This window comes from Entelurus aequoreus, linkage group LG02, assembly GCF_033978785.1.
Source record: "Entelurus aequoreus isolate RoL-2023_Sb linkage group LG02, RoL_Eaeq_v1.1, whole genome shotgun sequence".
NCBI classification, from domain to species: domain Eukaryota; kingdom Metazoa; phylum Chordata; class Actinopteri; order Syngnathiformes; family Syngnathidae; genus Entelurus; species Entelurus aequoreus.
This window is the reverse complement of record NC_084732.1, coordinates 22,664,041-22,679,154: the sequence shown is the minus strand read 5'-3', so window position 1 is coordinate 22,679,154 and position 15,114 is coordinate 22,664,041. Positions and strand designations below refer to the sequence as shown.

The 15,114-nt window shown below is 35.6% G+C and overlaps 1 long non-coding RNA gene across 1 annotated transcript in view; it reads left to right on the top strand.

The window, feature by feature from the left end:
• The window catches only part of LOC133631555 (uncharacterized), a 114,709-nt gene extending 99,874 nt beyond the window's left edge, over nt 1–14,835 (top strand). The window contains exon 3 of the long non-coding RNA XR_009821486.1: nt 14,537–14,835. This is a non-coding gene — a long non-coding RNA (uncharacterized LOC133631555). The remainder of the gene's footprint in view (nt 1–14,536) is intronic.
• Nucleotides 14,836–15,114: the final 279 nt, after the last annotated feature.

Sequence of the window (15,114 nt, the reverse complement as noted above, 5' to 3'; positions counted from 1 at the left end):
CAGACCACAGCAAACGTTAAATCCATTAGAAGTCCTTTAACTTGGACACACATCTTTACTTTTGGTCATTCTAGTCCAGTAATTTCCAGATGTTATCTCACCCTCTGAGAAACCTCCATTTTACTAATGTTTTAAAAATGTTTGGAATAAATATTACATTTCAACATTTCTATCAACGAAGATTTGCACAGTCATTTTGATAGTAGGCTAATACAAACACATCATGGGTTGTCTTCATTATAAGACTCGTATAAGGTTTTTAATTTGTTTGCAGCTGCAGACAGATTTTTTTTTTCTTATTTTTGGTCCAATATGGCTCTTTCAACATTTTGAGTTGCCGACCCCTGGTTTAGGGACTACAAACAGTAATAAAATTTAAAAAGAGTCAACAAATAATTAGCGCTAAAAGCAAATAGTCTGGATAACAAGTGGTGGATATATCGACATAGCTCGGTTGTGCCTGCAACTTGAGGGTTCCAGGTCCGATCCCGGCTTCCGCCATCCTAGTCACTGCCGTTGTGTCCTTGGGCAAGATACTTTACCCATCTGCGCCCAGTGCCACCCACACTGGTTTAAATGTAACTTTGATCATGGTTTTCACTGTTTAACACGCTTTAAGTCACTTCATTTGTTGTGGATAGCTCTGTACTTGCAAACCAACAGGTAGTGCTAAATTAAAAAAAGAAAAAAGGGAGGAGCAAAAGAAAATCAAAAGATAAAGGAAGAGGTTGGTGGCGCTTTGGGCTTTGTGGGAGTCCACTTGGAAGGCGCTTTGAAACCCAAGCCATCCGGATATCAGAAATAACCTTATAAATTGCTTACACACACACAGCACACGCCATGTGCTCATTAATTTTACATCAGGAGGAACAATAATATTCTCCTGGCTGTTTTTTGTTGTTGTTTTTAAGTGTCACAGGGTTGTGCTGTTGTTGTTGTATAATAACTTCTTTAATCTGTTGCCAAGTGCAGGACACACTGTTCCGGATACCTAGTCCTATTTACTCTTATTAGACACTGTTCCTGATACCTAGTCCTATTTACTCTTATTAGCCACTGTTCCTGATACCTAGTCCTATTTACTCTTATTAGACACTCTTCCTGATACCTAGTCCTATTTACTCTTATTAGACACTGTTCCTGATACCTAGTCCTATTTACTCTTATTAGACACTGTTCCTGATACCTAGTCCTATTTACTCTTATTAGACACTGTTCCTGATAACTAGTCCTATTTACTCTTATTAGACACTGTTCCTGATACCTAGTCATATACTCTTATTAGACACTGTTTGTGATACCTAGTCCTATTTACTCTTATTAGACACTCTTCCTGATACCTAGTCCTATTTACTCTTATTAGACACTCTTCCTGATACCTAGTCCTATTTACTCTTATTAGACACTCTTCCTGATACCTAGTCCTATTTACTCTTATTAGACACTGTTCCTGATACCTAGTCATATACTCTTATTAGACACTCTTCCTGATACCTAGTCATATTTACTCTTATTAGACACTGTTCGTGATACCTAGTCCCATTTACTCTTATTAGCCACTGTTCCTGATACCTAGTCCTATTTACTCTAATTAGACACTGTTCCTGATACCATGTCCTATTTACTCTTATTAGCCTCTGTTTCTGATACCTAGTCCTATTTACTCTTATTAGACACTCTTCCTGATACCTAGTCCTATTTACTCTTATTAGACACTTTTCCTGATACCTAGTCCTATTTACTCTTATTAGACACTGTTCCTGATACCTAGTCATATTTACTCTTATTAGCCACTGTTCCTGATACCTAGTCCCATTTACTCTTCTTAGACACTGTTCCTGATACCTAGTCCTATTTACTCTTATTAGACACTGTTCCTGATACCAAGTCCTATTTTCTCTTATTAGACACTGTTCCTGATACCTAGTCCTATTTACTCTTATTAGACACTGTTCCTGATACCTAGTCCTATTTACTCTTATTAGACACTGTTCTTGATACCTAGTCATATTTACTCTTATTAGACACTGTTCCTGATACCGAGTCGTATTTACTGTTATTAGCAACTCTTCCTGATACCTAGTCTATTAACTCTTATTAGACACTGTTCCTGATACCTAGTCCTATTTACTCTTATTAGACACTGTTCCTGATACAGAGTCCTATTTACTCTTATTAGACACTGTTCCTGATACCTAGTCCTATTTACTCTTATTAGACACTGTTCGTGATACCTAGTCCTATTTACTCTTATTAGCCACTGTTCCTGATACCTAGTCCTATTTATTCTTACTAGCCACTGTTCCTGATACTTAGTCATATGTACTCTTAATAGCCACTGTTCCTGATACATAGTCCTATTTACTCGTATTAGACACTGTTCCTGATACATAGTCCTAATTACTCTTATAAGACACTATTCCTGATACCTAGTCATATTTACTCTTATTAGACACTGTTCCTGATACCTAGTCCTGTTTACTCTTATTAGACGCTGTTCCTGATACCTAGTCTTATTTACACTTATTAGACACTGTTCCTGATACCTAGTCCTATTTACTCTTATTAGACACTGTTCCTGATACCTAGTCATATTTACTATTTTTAGACACTGTTCCTGATACCTAGTCCTATTTACTCTTATTAGACACTGTTCATGATACCTAGTCCTATTTACTCTTATTAGACACTGTTCCTGATACCTAGTCATATTTACTATTATTAGACACTGTTGCTGATACCTAGTCCTATTTACTCTTATTAGACACTGTTCCTGATACCCAGTCCTATTTACTCTTATTAGCCTCTGTTCCTGATACCTAGTCCTATTTACTCTTATTAGACACTGTTCCTGATACCTAGTCATATTTACTCTTATTAGACACTGTTCCTGATACCTAGTCCTATTTACTCTTATTAAACACTGTTCCTGATACCTAGTCCTATTTACTCTTATTAGCCATGCGGCTGTCAGGCTGCGGTGCGATCCGTCGTCTGTCTGCCCGTAAAGATGACACGATGCAAATATGTGAGCGGATCCACTTTGGCAAGCTAGCAGTGAGACAGGTAGATAGGCAAGCTTTCCCATGATGACTATTAGTTGGATTTCACAGACCTGCTTGTGATCTCAATGACAGGGACCCCTGAGAAGGATGGGTGTGCCTCCTCAACCCTGAACACATCCTGGGGACAGTTTGTACTAATATATGTTTATTTGGTCCGTGTTATATGAATATTGGTAGGAGACATTCACTAAAGGACATTACTGTTTTTGATTATATTTTTTTCTCTGTTCCTTTAATTACACTAAATTGACAACTATGGACAACAAAACTAACATTTGTTAATCTCGAGCAAAAATGTCTCTTTGAATTGCTATGGCTGTTTGTATCAGAACAGTATCAATTCCTTATACCTGAAAACCGGTATCTGTACTCTAAGGTACACATTTTTGGTACTTTTGTGTGTGTTCAAATATGTCAATGAATGTTGATTGTTTAAATAAATCACCTTTTTATTGAACACTGAGCTGTTATCACGTTTTGTTACACTTTTGTGTCTCATTTGCAAGTACTGTACTGTATTATATAGTAGACTTTGCATGCAGTTGCAATTTTTAAGACATTACATGGCACTAGTGTATGGACTAAGGTGTGTTGCCTTACCAGGAAGTAGTCTTTGCCTTTAAGTTGAATGTACCAGTCTTTTCTTTTGCTTTAGCTTTAAAATTCTTTTTTCTAATAAGTAGCATGTTTACGGCAAATTCAATGTAAATCTGCATTGAGCTAGCACATTTTGAAAAGTGGAACCTTGCTGTACTTTTGACCGCCTTCTTCTTGCTTTTTTAGCATAGAAAATTGTAACATTACTTTACGGCAGTGTAGCTGAGTGCACTCTGAGTGATTGATTGCTTGGTTCCCGGCCAAGCGCTTAAGCCCGTGTTGAGGTTGCAACCGGACATGACGTCATGTGCAACAAAGGTATATGGCACCGTTTGATTTTGCGTGAATCAGTACCCGGGAGTGCAGATGGACTTTCAAATGAAGTACCCATCCCTACATTGAAATACATTTAAAATGCCATTTTTGATATGATTATAAGCTAAAAGGGTTGCCGGAATTTTTTAAAATTCATATCTGAAACAGGATTCATATTTATTATGATTCTGAATCAATTACATACTTATTGAGAATCACTTTTTTTGAGAGACATTTAAGGCCATATTTATGCTTACTTACGTACCTCTTTTGAAATGTTTTGTCACAGACCCACAAGCTGCTAAAGCTGGCTCTCCAATAGTCTAAACCAGGGGTCCCCAAACTACGGCCCGCCAGCGTCCAAAATCCAGCCGGCAGAAAGTCCCAAGTAAAAAAAAAAAAAAAAAAAAAATATATATATATATATATATATATATATATATATATATATATATATATATATATATATATATATATATATATATATATTTATTTTATTGAAAAATATATATATGTATAAATATATATATATATACATATATATATATATATATATATATATATATATATATATATATATATATATATATATATATATATATATATATATATATATATATATATATACAGTATATATATATATATACTTCGCGTGGCGAAGTTGGTAGAGTGGCCGTGCCAGCAATCGGAGGGTTGCTGGTTACTGGGGTTCAATCCCCACCTTCTACCATCCTAGTCACGTCCGTTGTGTCCTTGGGCAAGACACTTCACCCTTGCTCCTGATGGCTGCTGGTTAGCGCCTTGCATGGCAGCTCCCACCATCAGTGTGTGAATGTGTGTGTGAATGGGTGAATGTGGAAATACTGTCAAAGCGCTTTGAGTACCTTGAAGGTAGAAAAGCGCTATACAAGTATAACCCATTCATCATTTATTTATCATATATATATATATATATATATATATATATATATATATATATATATATATATATATATATATATATATATATATATAAATATATATATATATATATATATATATACATATACAGTATATATATATATATATATATATATATATATATATATATATATTTTTTTTTTATTTTTTTTTATTAAAAAAATAAAAATAAATATATATATATATATACATATTTATTTTAATAAAAAATAAATTATATATATGTATATATATATATATATATATATATATATAATTTATATATATATATATATATATATATTTTTTTAAAAGCGCGCACACTTGACGCAACGTCACGTTATCGATGAGAAAATACATTTTTGGACAATATGATTTGCCTGAGTGAGTAGGAGACACCGAGAGTAACGAGCAGTAGACAATGGATTACAAAGAACAGATGAAAAAATAAATAATAATAAATTATATATATATACTATATATATATATATATATATATATATATATATATATATATATATATATATATATATATATATATATATATATATATATATATATATATATATATTTTTTTTTTAATCTGTTCTTTGTAATCCATTTTCTACTGCTTGTGCTCTTTCAGTCAATTAGTGCGCGAGGAATACATACATATATATGTATGTATATATGTATGTATGTATGTATATATACATATATATATATTTATATATATATATATATATATATATATATATATATATATATATATATATATATATATATATATATATATATATATATATATATATATATATATATATATATATATATGTATATATATATATATATATATATATATATATATATATATATATATAGCCCCCGGCCAAATTGTTTTAACCCAATGCGGCCCCCGAGTCAAAAAGACCCCTGGTTCTAAACAATCTCAATAACTCCACAGTGAAGGTTTCAGAAATATACTGAGGCTTTTGTGAAACTGAAACAATACAAAACACTGTAAATGTTACTGTGGAATCTTTACAGTCGTGTGTTGCGGTGTTAGAGTACATTTTGATTACGGCATTTGACTGTGGAGAAAACACTGTTAAACCCTGGTACATTTCCCCAGTGCGTGCAACATCTCCTAGTGGAAGTCAAAGTTCCGCCCTTGAGAAAGTACTCACACTTATAATGACTAAAACTGCGATTAGATTTGCTTCCTTGTTCCTCCCGCTGATTGACTTATGTACAAATGAATGGCGGCCCTGTTTTCATATCCCTGGCACAATGGACGTTTATAGAAAAAAAATGATCATTTCAGCATATTATATTCTAAACGCATAATATATCCTTATCTCAATTTCACCCCGAGTCATCTGGCGCGTATTGTGGCGCTCCTCGCCGCTGTCGTACAAGTCCATTTAGATTGGCGGCGGCCTTAAAGAGCTCTCTTGGCCATCTTGTAAAGGCTTTTCTGAGAGACCCCCATTTTTTTTTTTTTTTTTTTTTTTGTATTACTATCAGTGATATAGTAATTTCACTTCATCAGTCGGCCGCGACTAAAAATACATCAGGCATTAGCTCCCGCGGCCAGACTATCTGGCAGGACTTTGATAGCATAATGGGAGCATCTCGCTGCTAGTTCCAGTCATCTGATACGTGGCTTCATGGCGCCAAGCGGAGTACACACACAATACCACGGGGCATCTGTCGAAACTCTTACGAAAATGACTCGTCTTGCCTTTTTTTAATTCCTTTGTCGGAGCGTTTTGCCGAGATGAAAACTCACAAACGCACACACACACACACACACACACACACACACACACACACACACACACACACACACACACACACACACACCACACACACACGCATCCTTTCCACTCCACACAAATTAGCTATGGTCCTTGAGGGCAAAAATGACAAGAGGTTACTGGAAGACTATGTGTTTAATTAATTGAAAAAATGCTTAAATTGCTTTTGCAGTTGTTATGAGGAGTGGAGGAAAAGTGGGGAGTCTGCGTTGCCAGTCGTCCATAATTAGCACCCACGGGAATTAAATATTTAGCATTACTGTGTTGCAGTGCTTAGGACACAATTTTCTATTTTAACTATGAGCCTGTCGTAGGAGTGTGTTATTCGTGTGTGTGTGTGGACAGCTGTGCAAAACGAGGCACCCCCCCCATCCGGGGGTCCTTCCACATCACACACTTGTGTAAGAGATATGGCAGTTGTATTCCCCATAGGGCCGGGCATTACTCTGAGTATTTAGTTTTCTAATTAGGCTGAAGACCTTCGTCCACGCCTGCCACCGCCGCGGGAGCCCGAAGGGAATTTTCCCTCCCTTTAAGTGTCAAAGGGATGTAAAAGAGCGAGCGGAAAGTGCCAGACTAAAAAGAAGGCATGTGTGAAAATTAGAGAGGAATGCGCACGCCGGTTGACGTCCGACCGGAAAAAAAAAAACCTGAGGGGGGTGGAAGGAGCTTTTGTTTATTTTAACTTTAATTGGCCGTAATGACTTGACGTAAGTCTTAACGCTGTGTAACGATGTGATGGCAGCTTCTTGGCGACTTACAGTAGGGTGCACTCACTTACAGTCGTGGTGCAGACCAAGCAAAACTTAGTGCACACTTTGCTTCTGTTTATACTGTTTTTCTTTATCCTTTTTTGCCCCCCTGAAGAGACCAAAAGCTGTGCACTGAAGAACGTGTTCTTGTCTTGATTTGGACAGTTTTTGTGACATGCAACTAGTGTTGTCCCGATACCAATATTTTGGTACCGGTACCACAATTATTTTGATACTTTTCGATACTTTTCTAAATAAAGGAGACCACAAAAAATTGCATTATTGACTTTATTTCAACAAAAAATATTAGGGTACATTAAACATATGTTTCTTATTGCAAGTTTGTCCTTAAATAAAATAGTGAACATACAAGACAACTTGTCTTTTAGTAGTAAGTAAACAAACAAAGGCTCCTAATTTAGCTGCTAACGTATGCAGTAAAATATTGTGTCATTTTCCATTCTATTATTTTGTCAAAATTATTAAGGAGAAGTGGTAAAATGAATTATTAATCTACTTGTTCATTTACTGTTATTATCTGCTTACTTTCTCTTTTAACATGTTCTATCTACACTACTGTTAAAATGTAATAATCACTTATTCTTCTGTTGTTCTATCCTATCCAGTATTTTATTGGAAAAAAAACAGCATACTGGCACCATACTTATTTTGATTATTGTTTCTCAGCTGTTTGTAAATGTTGCAACTTATAAATAAAGGTTTATTAAAATAATAATAATAATATTAATTTTAAAAAAAACTCTGCGCATAACATAGATACAACAAATCGATGACTAAATGAATCGGCAACTATTTAAATAATCGATTTCAATCGATTAGTTGTTGCAGCCCTAGATCATACATTGGTCATATTCAAAGTCCTCATGTGTCCAGGAACATATTTCCTGAGTTTATAAACATAATATACGTTTTAAAAAAACGAAAGAAGATGTTGGGATGCCAAAAAATATCGACATAATCATAGTAGTATTGACATGATACACGCCTGCACTTGTTATCATTACAGTGGATGTTAGGTGTAGATCTACCAATGGCGTTTGTTTACATTGTGACGCCGCTGAGCTACGGTGTGTAGTGAAGCATGTTGAGCTATTCCTCGTCCTGCAGGGATGATACTTGTAAGAAACTCACTTTATGTGTCGCCATGGAGGCGAGGATTATTGATTTAGAAGTAGCTAAAACACTGCCGACTGGGGCTGGACACCTGTTCTTGAGGGTGTTTCAGTGTTATAGCTTCACCTTTAGCTGTAGTTTTTAAGCCAAAATGCGTCCGTTCTCCCTTTTCTGTCTCCACACTGTGTCTGTTTGTAAGTACTCTGTGATTGTGCGCTGCCGAACATGCTCCTCTGCTCGTAAACCAGCAATGTCACGATGTGACGACGACGTGGTCGCGGGGGGGCGGACCGGTACTTTTCAGAGGCGGTATAGTACCGAATATGATTCATTAGTATCGCGGTACTATACTAATACCGGTATACCGTACAACCCTAGTGCACACTTTGGTACGGTTTGCTTCTGTTTACACTGTTTTAATCTTTCTTTTTCCTGTCGAGACCAAATGCTTAGCACTGAAGAACGTATTCTTGACTTGATTTGGACAGTTTTTGTGACATGCAACAGAGTTCTCATGTCACACTTGGTCATGTTGGGTTCATAGGGCCGCATCAGGCTAAATTAGGGTCGTAAGAAAACATTTATTTAGAAACCTCTTGAGGCCAAAGCTGTTTGTTTACATGCTTTTTTTATTTCTCTTTGCTATTTGGGCTTATTGGACCCTAATTAGAATAAAAAATAAGAATCATCTTTTGATATGATGTTCTTAGTCCATAAGTACACAAACGTGTACTTCATGTTTGGGGACATGCTAATTCTTATTTTTACACTTCTTTTTTCCAAATTCCATTGTATGTTATACTCTTCTGACACCACCAGATGGCAGTATAAGTGTCCACATAAGCCAGGGGTGTCCAAAGTGCGGTCCGGGGGCCCGCAGCTAATTGTTTACCGGCCCGCCACACATTCTGGAAATATATTTGTAAAATTAATTAAAAAAAACATTTAAAAAAGTGTAATGAGGTGACATCTAACTAGAAAAAGTTGCAATGTTGACACAAAGCTGCCATGCAGGCTGTTTTTATTTTGTCTATCTGTATTTTTCTTTTTTTGCCATTGCTCAAAAAAAAAAAAAAAAAAAAAAAAAAAAAAAAATTGTTATAATGAGTTATTATGTTCAAGGCTCCAATTATTTGAAATATTTCACTTTAAAATGTTTTATGTGTAAAATATTGTATATATTGTGTGGTTGCCATGCAAAAACATCAACGTTTTATTTTACAAAAGAGCATGAAACAAACAAAATAATACTTCAAACGTAAAATCGACAGATATATCTGAAGTTGATCTCGTAACTTAAGTGTTGAAAGTAAAAAAAAAAACTAATAAAAATGTATCACTGAGTGAGGCACCTTTTGGATCCCACATATATTTTGTGATTACTCAAAATAATAATGAATTCAAATCAATAGTGTCCTGCATTATTGATCTTTTTAAGGCTCTAATTACTTCACATCAAATATTGTTTTCTGAATGTTTTGGGCAGTGCATATTTCAGTTTTATTATAAAAAACAAAGTTGTCTTTGACAGAAAAGGCATACATTTTTTTAAATTTTTTTTTAACTTTACATCAACCTGAAGTTGATATACTGTAGAGTTTTACTGTAATGTAAGCATTAAATTAAAATAATAATAATAATAATTTGACTTGTTTTTAACATTTTAATGACTTAGACCCTGTATGGTCCCCAGGAGCCCTAAAGGTAAAAAAAAAAAAAATCCATATATTTTGTTATGGTTTGAAAATGAAAAATATCAAAATGGCCCCCGCATGCTTTAACTTTTCCGTGTGCGGCCCTCAGTGGAAAAAATTTGGACACCCCTGACATAAGCGGCCATAAGACCCCAATTCAGTAGTGTACACACTTTTGGAAATAAGAGCTAAAAGGTGCTGTCCACGCATGTGGCCACTAAGCCTTTAGAGCAGTGGTTCTTAACCTTGTTGGAGGTACCGAACCCCACCAGTTTCATATGCGCATAATACAATTTTATTTTTTTTCAAATTCAAGACAAAGTTATATGTTTTTGGTAACACTTTAGTATGGGGAACATATTCTAAGTAACAAAGACTTAATTTAGAGTTATTTGGACACTAGGGGAACATATTCTAAGTAATAAAGACTTAATTTAGAGATATTTGGTTAGGGTCACAGTTAGAGGGTTAGGGCCAGGGTTAGGGTTATAATGAGGCCATGCTGAATAAGGCATTAATAAGTACTTAATAATGACTAGTTAAGAGCCAATATGTTACTAATTTGCATGTTAATAAGCAACTAATTAATGGTGAATATGTTCCCCATACTAAAGTGTTGCCATGTTTTTTTACTGGTGCACAAAATGAACCGTGCATGAACATCACCTTGTTCAAAGAACAAAACCAACACAGTGCATAAACTCACAACAAATTACACACCTGAACACCAGTCAGCGGTTGCCGTATCCGTAATACGCCGATAGGGAGACGTTTGTATTTACACGATGAGTCGGGTGTGTTTTGACCTCCGCCGAACCCCTGAGGCCGACTCACCGAACCCCTAGGGTTCCATCGAACCCAGGTTAAGAACCAGTCCTCTAGAGGTTAGAGCCCACCTCCTCTCATTACGATTGTTTTTCCCAACACTTATTATTTATGTCTAGTGATGTAACGATATAAAAATGTAATATCCCGGTTATCATTTTTGTGTTTTAAAGTGTTCCTTACAACTGTAATCACAAAAAGCTCAGGGTTTTTTAACAAAAATTGGAAAACAAATACTGTACTGTTGTTTTAATTGTTTCATACCGTGTCAGCTTAAGATGAGACATTGATTGGCAGTAAAACCACATCCTCAAACTCATTGGCAAAAGATGCACAGTTTTATTTATGACTAATACTAGTGGTATTTAGTAAACAATCATTACACAAAGAAACACCGTCACAAGCTTCCTTATTGTGTGCTGTGTCTTACACAAATTGCAGATTGTGAATTTGCCACTTGACTGACTTGTAATTCTGTTACACAAACATTAAATGGCCTTCTTGGTAGAGAAATGACTTCCTCATTACCAGAAAGCCTTTTCAATCAACACAACATCACACACTGATTACCGGTTAATAATTTAACACACCTTTTTCAAGAATTACAGCACTTTTTGGACTGTTTTGGTTCATTTGAGCTCAAACGTGGTGCCTCTATTAGCCAAAAAAAAAGGGCAATTGGCCACAAAAATCCTCTGAGTGTGTGAGAGAGACATTAACACTCTTTAAAAGTGTGTTTTTTTTCATTAAATCTAAGCTGGTAAAAACAGCAATGTATTAACATGAAATGAAATACATGTATGATGTGCTTGTCCCCCCAAAACAGCACAAATTAAACATGTAGTAGGACTTTTTTTTTTAAAGAAAAACACACTTTTAGACAATAATTATTGTATGTTAAACAATACAATAGAATGTACTACAACTACAGCAGTTTCATAAAGTAATGTAATAATAATGCAGAGTGGACTTTTACATAATTTCCTTCCAGCTGCTTCTACGTCAAACACACCATCAGCAGTTTCTCTCTATTTTCATGGACAAATGTCTGCTGATTGATAATGTTTTTTTTAATAATGTCCTGTGCTTGAGTTATTGACTCATTCTGCTGCAGTATGGTGCAGACTAGCAGTGCTACGTTCCAACTGCTTCACTAAATCAGGTTTTGATTATGCATTTCTTTATTTCAATGAATGTACAACTCCTCTCTGGGGGGGAGGGAGGGTACTAGGATGGCAGGGGATGCAAAACAATAACAGTGCAATACTTTTTCATAACATGGTCACTACTGCCTAGTTTCTCTTGTTATAGTCTTATTTTACTGTTATATTTTTATTCTCATTGTTGCTTTTTATTTTTATTCTATTATAATATTTTTCTATTTTGTTTCCATTTATACCCCCATTATTTACTTTTTATTTTTTAAATTCGATCTCAATTTTGTACACTGCTGCTGGAATTTTAATTTTCCTGAGGGAACTCTCCTGAAGGATTCAATAAAGTACTATCTATCCATCTATCTATCTATCTATCTATCTATCTATCTATCTATCTATCTATCTATCTATCTATCTATCTATCTATCTATCTATCTATCTATCTATCTATCTATCTATCTATCTATCTATCTATCTATCTATCTATCTATCTATCTATCTATCTATCTATATTATCCACTTCTTGTTTTCAGCATTGTCCTTTACACTCACATTCTTTGTTCCGATGGTTGGAAAAACAAAGCTATCTCCATCTCTATAAGCTAATGCCAGCGAGTCAGATCAGATGTTTTGGTGGGCTCTTGGTGGACAACTCGTATCCAGAAAAACTCGTAAGCTGGGGAACGCGTATCCTGAGGTTCCACTGTATTTGAGTTACATCATGTAATATGTAAAAAACTATGCCCAATCAAGTCTTTACTATATGAATATTGTACATTCAAAAAAGAACTGCAGTGGCCTATAACCTCAAGAATATAAATCAATTAATATTGTTGTTAATATTCTCTCATTATGCTGGTAGTGTAGTTTGACATCATGTCATTTGTGATGAAACAGCCCAATAACAAGGCTAAAACATATTTAAAGACACATTTCCGTGTTTTAATATGTTGGACACAGCAGCACCTGCAGTGCACACACTCGTCCAAAAGATGGCTCATAGCACACACAAAAAAGTCAATCCATAAATTAGCCATACCGGCTTACAAACCGCAGGTTTCAAAGTGGAGGAAAAAAGCAGTGGCTTATAGTCCGTAATTTTTGGGGTATACTCAAATGTTGCAAGATTGTGTTTTTTTGTTATCTTTACAAACTAGCAGGCTTCTTATGAGCAAATAATCCACACAAAGACCAATAACTGCATTTACTAAAGTCAGGTATGTGTTTATTATGTGTAGTGAAGTCGCAATTGCATCCTCAAGGGTCGGACTTGATTAGTCAATTCTTCACTTTCTCACCACAGCCGAGACCTAGTCGAGGACTGGTTGAATTGTGTACTGTTTTTGGGTCAATTGTTGTTTTCACACCCAACCTAAGAAACTGCAACAAGTGCGAAACCAAACTAGCACTTGATTGAAACTGACTTTGTGGCCAGGATTTATCAACACCATATTGGAGGATTGGTCCAAACGTGTGTGTTTTAGCCAAGCCGGCAGTCTGGACCTTTTCAAGGTATCCGTTTCAGTTATGTTACCCTTTTGAAAAGTTCACCGAAACTCCTGAAATCAGAGCTTTTCATGACTTCCAAGTTGCCTGAACACTCCCTCAGAGTGGATTTTAACATACCTCTCCCCCTTTTAGGAAAACATTGCATCCAAATCCCTGCCCGTGCACCAAGATCAGAGCCCCTCCAAAGTTAGGATAACCCCCATATTAGGTCTCATTAGTGGGTAACCTGACGCATGGCGACTAAATCAGCAGCTGACCGTGGCTTACTCTAAATGGCGTTCTAAAAATGTGTTCACACTAAAACACAAATCAAAAGGGATGCACGGTCTGCACTTTTGTGGGATTTGCTGAACAATTACACCGTTTTTTGTCATGTGTAAGACCGAGAAAATCCAATATAATTACCCCTTGGCAGCTGCTACTGCAATTTGAATGATGTTCACGCACTGTGATCTTAAATACTTGACAGTTTGAAACGTTTTTCCAAAAATGAATACATTTGAAAGTTATTATTATTATTTTATTTTTGTGTTGTGGTATCAAATGCGAATTGGGAATCAAATAAATTATTCCGGATTATCATTGATGTACTATGACTTTGTCAATAACTTTGCAGCAGGAAACAGTTAATAGGGCCTTTGTGTTTTGATTGACACACCTCAACCATACCGTTGTACTAACACCTTAGGACATTTCAATGTCGATTAGCCAGCATGACTTGTGAAAACCATTGTTCTTGTCACACTCCAGGAAGTACTCCTGTTGACTGCTTTGCTTTGAAGCCAGGGACACTGGTCATACCACCCTAACTGATTGACACAAAAGGTAAATGACGTCCTTGGTCTAAAAATGAGTTTGTGGTAGATACATGTTCAATTATCGTGATAACACGTACGCCTTTACTAAGAAGGTGTTTTTCACACCTTACTCAGGAAATACGGCACCTTTGTAGTGTTTCCAAACCCGTGTTTAGAGGATTATTCAAAGCTCAGAGAATTCAGATGGGGAATAACAAACCCATGCGTATAGTTACCCATCATTCAATTTAGGCAATATTGTTTTTTTGGAGAGAATAGTAGCTCAAACTCATGAAATTTCCCACCAGGTCTTAAATGTGGCCATTTTCAGAGGAAAAACCATGACCACCCAATTTAGATATGAGGTTCCTCTCCGGGACACCCATACTTTCTTGAAGCAACGTATTACCATAGCATCAACATGTATTCTTGAATATTATACATAGACAACATGGATATACTACAATACACTGACAATGTATAACCTTTATGAAATGTTTCCCACAATGACAAATCTAAGGATGTGGGTGC